The following is a 5,000-nucleotide window of genomic DNA, read 5'->3' as shown; positions in this document are numbered from 1 at the left end:
CTCGCGAAACTTTTCGACCGGTATCGTTATGTATGATATTTTTCGTATATAAAACAACGAAAGAGAGAGTTAAGCGTGGCGTTACGTTCCTACGCGTTCGTTTCGCGAACACGCACTCGCGCTTTCGACGAAAGTGTAGTTTTCAGTTTCGGAGTATCCGAACGAGAACGCAGTTCCCTGGTTGATCCTGCCAGTAGTCATATGCTTGTCTCAAAGATTAAGCCATGCATGTCTCAGTACAAGCCGAATTAAGGTGAAACCGCGAAAGGCTCATTAAATCAGTTATGGTTCCTTAGATCGTACCCACATTTACTTGGATAACTGTGGTAATTCTAGAGCTAATACATGCAAACAGAGCCCCGACCGGAAACGGAAGGGGCGCTTTTATTAGATCAAAACCAATCGGTGGCGGTCTCCGTCATCGTACAACTTGGTGACTCTGAATAACTTTACGCTGATCGCACGGTCTCGCACCGGCGACGCATCTTTCAAATGTCTGCCTTATCAACTGTCGATGGTAGGTTCTGCGCCTACCATGGTTGTAACGGGTAACGGGGAATCAGGGTTCGATTCCGGAGAGGGAGCCTGAGAAACGGCTACCACATCCAAGGAAGGCAGCAGGCGCGCAAATTACCCACTCCCGGCACGGGGAGGTAGTGACGAAAAATAACGATACGGGACTCATCCGAGGCCCCGTAATCGGAATGAGTACACTCTAAACCCTTTAACGAGGATCAATTGGAGGGCAAGTCTGGTGCCAGCAGCCGCGGTAATTCCAGCTCCAATAGCGTATATTAAAGTTGTTGCGGTTAAAAAGCTCGTAGTCGAATCTGTGTCCCGCGCCGCCGGTTCATCGTTCGCGGTGTTAACTGGCGTGCCGCGGGACGTCCTGCCGGTGGGCTTAGCTCGAGAGGGCGGCCCAACTCAATCCCGCCGCGGTGCTCTTCATTGAGTGTCGAGGTGGGCCGGCACGTTTACTTTGAACAAATTAGAGTGCTTAAAGCAGGCTAAAACTTCGCCTGAATACTGTGTGCATGGAATAATGGAATAGGACCTCGGTTCTATTTTGTTGGTTTTCGGAACCCCGAGGTAATGATTAATAGGAACGGATGGGGGCATTCGTATTGCGACGTTAGAGGTGAAATTCTTGGATCGTCGCAAGACGGACAGAAGCGAAAGCATTTGCCAAAAACGCTTTCATTGATCAAGAACGAAAGTTAGAGGTTCGAAGGCGATCAGATACCGCCCTAGTTCTAACCATAAACGATGCCAGCTAGCGATCCGCCGACGTTCTTTCGATGACTCGGCGGGCAGCTTCCGGGAAACCAAAGCTTTTGGGTTCCGGGGGAAGTATGGTTGCAAAGCTGAAACTTAAAGGAATTGACGGAAGGGCACCACCAGGAGTGGAGCCTGCGGCTTAATTTGACTCAACACGGGAAACCTCACCAGGCCCGGACACCGGAAGGATTGACAGATTGAGAGCTCTTTCTTGATTCGGTGGGTGGTGGTGCATGGCCGTTCTTAGTTGGTGGAGCGATTTGTCTGGTTAATTCCGATAACGAACGAGACTCTAGCCTGCTAAATAGGCGTATTTCGACATCCCAAAGGCCCGCCGGTCTCGGGTTCGCCCGTTGGCCGTGCGCGGTTTTTACTGTCGGCGTACAAACAATTCTTCTTAGAGGGACAGGCGGCTTCTAGCCGCACGAGATTGAGCAATAACAGGTCTGTGATGCCCTTAGATGTTCTGGGCCGCACGCGCGCTACACTGAAGGAATCAGCGTGTCCTCCCTGGCCGAGCGGCCCGGGTAACCCGCTGAACCTCCTTCGTGCTAGGGATTGGGGCTTGCAATTGTTCCCCATGAACGAGGAATTCCCAGTAAGCGCGAGTCATAAGCTCGCGTTGATTACGTCCCTGCCCTTTGTACACACCGCCCGTCGCTACTACCGATTGAATGATTTAGTGAGGTCTTCGGACCGGTACGCGGTGGCGTTTCGGCGTCGCCGATGTCGCTGGGAAGATGACCAAACTTGATCATTTAGAGGAAGTAAAAGTCGTAACAAGGTTTCCGTAGGTGAACCTGCGGAAGGATCATTAACGTGTCTCGAACACACGCACTGTCTTTACACAGACACACACACCATCGTCTGATCGTGTTGTTGTTGTCGTGCGAAGTATGTCGCGTCCGTGGACGACGTACACGCTCGATCTAACATCTAAAGACGTCTGCGGCGTAGACGACGGCACGTCCAGCCTTTAGCGGTGCCGTCGCGCGTTTCCGAAGCGCGTTCTCTTCTCTTCTCTCGTCCCACGTGGGGATCGGTGCGAAAGAGGAAACGCGTCTAAGAGACGGCGTCACGCGACGTCCTCGAACTATTGAATCGTCCAGAGTCGGATTAGGCGTCATGCCGATGCGAACTCGCGGCGCCGGTCCTTTACGCGCGTTCGTCGTGCGATCGGGCAGACGGCATTTCGGGCACCTTGATCCGCTAAAGAACCTCAAAGAGTTCGATTCGGATCGCAGGTTTCGTAAGTACGTGCGGGGCGTTTCGTGCGCCTTTGCTCGTCTTCGTTACCGTGGGTTTTAAATGATTTTCGCCCGGCCGACGGGTTCGGCTCGATGCCGCCGTTCTCGTCGAGACGATTCGAAACGTCGTTCGAGACGCTCCTAGGAAGCGCCGTTTGACGAAATCACACCTAGTTTGTTTGGTTAAGTGATCGTTGTGCGGTTGAGCTTCTGCTTTAGAAAAGGAGATCAAGTCTTGCGACTAACAAAAAAAAAAGAGAGAGAGGAAAAGATGGAATTAGTAAGACGACACGTCGTTCGAAAGTTTCTCTTTTCTTTTTTTTTCTTTTTTTATCTTAATAAACAATCGAAACCGAGAGAATTTCGACGCAGAACGTTCCAGGCCGTCGCGAGGCGAGCCGGAGAGAACGTGCGTCTTAATGTATATTCTAAAAGATTACCCTGAACGGTGGATCACTTGGCTCGTGGGTCGATGAAGAACGCAGCTAATTGCGCGTCAACTTGTGAACTGCAGGACACATGAACATCGACATTTCGAACGCACATTGCGGTCCTCGGATAAACTGTTCCCGGACCACTCCTGGCTGAGGGTCGTGTCAATTTCAAAGACTGCTCGGTTCGCCTCGTTTGAGAAAGCGTGGCGTTCGTCGGAGCGAGTTGGATGTTTTTTAGACGCGTGCCGTTGGAGGTCGATGTCGAGACGACTTACGTAACGTTCGTTCGTTTCGAGTACGATCCGGCGTACGCGACATCCGGAGACGCGATAGCGGCCCGTCGGGGTGACGTGTCGGACTTTCTTTTCGAAGGAGTTCGTCGTCGTCCTTCGACGGGCGGATCAGCAGACGTAAAGCACAAAACGATCGACTTTCGACGGCCATAACGGCGTTGATTTTGTCGAACGATGCGACCGTCGTGTCCGAGGCGTGCGTGACGTATCTCGCGACGACGTCAGGTCGCTGTTCGACGAAAGACCGTAAAGGCCGCGTCGACGACGTGCCATGATCGTTTGCGTATTAAAATGATCCATTTCCAGATCTATTCGATCTTGCGACCTCAGAGCAGGTGAGACTACCCGCCGAATTTAAGCATATTATTAAGCGGAGGAAAAGAAACTAACTAGGATTCCCTCAGTAGCGGCGAGCGAACAGGGAAGAGCCCAGCACCGAATCCCGCGGCCGAAACCGGACGCCGGGAAATGTGGTGTTAGGGAGGGTCCGTCATCCCGAAATCGTGCGGCGCGTCCAAGTCCATCTTGAACGGGGCCACAGCCCATAGAGGGTGCCAGGCCCGTAGTGACCGCTGCCGGTGACGGGAGGATCTCTCCTCAGAGTCGGGTTGCTTGAGAGTGCAGCCCTAAGTGGGTGGTAAACTCCATCTAAGGCTAAATATGACCACGAGACCGATAGCGAACAAGTACCGTGAGGGAAAGTTGAAAAGAACTTTGAAGAGAGAGTTCAATAGTACGTGAAACCGTTCAGGGGTAAACCTGAGAAACCCGAAAGGTCGAAAGGGGAGATTCAGCGTGTCTCGATCGTGGCGCTGGGCGGTCGCGTGACGGACGGCGTACGCGTCGTCTGCGCCTTCCGTCCTCCGAACTGCGATCGAACGCGTGCACTTCTCCCCCTGTAGGACGTCGCGATCCGTTGGGTGCCGGTCTGAGGCCCGCGGTGGAGCCCGTTCGGACGGTTCGCCGTTTCCGAACGAACCCGCGGTGTTTCCCGGTCGGCTCGCTCGACGGTATAAAGATGGCGCGAGGCCGCCGCTAGTTCGGCGTCCGCCCTACGGCAAGCGCTCTCGTCGCGACGGTGATCGGACCTGGTGCCGGTCCCGTCCCCGGGTGGCTGTTGGCTGTGGGTCGTCGGACAGACCTCGTCTTCTTTTAGAACGCCGATCTGCGACGCTATAGCTTTGGGTACTTTCAGGACCCGTCTTGAAACACGGACCAAGGAGTCTAGCATGTGCGCGAGTCATTGGGACATTACTAAACCTAAAGGCGCAATGAAAGTGAAGGTCCGCCTTGCGCGGACCGAGGGAGGATGGGCGGTCGTTACGGCTGCCGCCTCGCACTCCCGGGGCGTCTCGTTCTCATCGCGAGAAGAGGCGCACCAAGAGCGTACACGCTGGGACCCGAAAGATGGTGAACTATGCCTGGTCAGGACGAAGTCAGGGGAAACCCTGATGGAGGTCCGTAGCGATTCTGACGTGCAAATCGATCGTCGGAACTGGGTATAGGGGCGAAAGACTAATCGAACCATCTAGTAGCTGGTTCCCTCCGAAGTTTCCCTCAGGATAGCTGGCGCTCATAGCGCACGAGTTTCATCCGGTAAAGCGAATGATTAGAGGCATTGGGGTCGAAACGGCCTCAACCTATTCTCAAACTTTAAATGGGTGAGATCTCCGGCTTGCTCGAACTATTGAAGCCGCGAGACTCGAATCAGAGTGCCAAGTGGGCCATTTTTGGTAAGCAGAACTGGC

General features: G+C 53.6%; 2 non-coding genes and 1 pseudogene across 2 annotated transcripts; all 3 read left to right on the top strand.

Moving 5' to 3' along the window:
• The first annotated feature begins 174 nt into the window (after positions 1 to 174).
• Positions 175 to 2,095, top strand: LOC135122258 (small subunit ribosomal RNA). The gene has a single exon (XR_010279308.1). It is a non-coding gene; the product is annotated as a small subunit ribosomal RNA (ribosomal RNA).
• An 867-nt stretch (positions 2,096 to 2,962) lies between these two features.
• Positions 2,963 to 3,119, top strand: LOC135122257 (5.8S ribosomal RNA). Its single transcript, XR_010279307.1, has one exon. It is a non-coding gene; the product is annotated as a 5.8S ribosomal RNA (ribosomal RNA).
• Positions 3,120 to 3,573: 454 nt separating this feature from the next.
• The window catches only part of LOC135122259 (large subunit ribosomal RNA), a 4,700-nt pseudogene continuing 3,273 nt past the window's right edge, over positions 3,574 to 5,000 (top strand).

Source organism: Zophobas morio, unplaced genomic scaffold (genome assembly GCF_036711695.1).
Source record: "Zophobas morio isolate AGI-343-1 ecotype UQ-CSIRO unplaced genomic scaffold, CSIRO_AGI_Zmor_V1 ptg001047l, whole genome shotgun sequence".
In the NCBI taxonomy this organism is placed as follows: domain Eukaryota; kingdom Metazoa; phylum Arthropoda; class Insecta; order Coleoptera; family Tenebrionidae; genus Zophobas; species Zophobas morio.
This window is presented reverse-complemented; position numbering and strand designations above follow the sequence as displayed.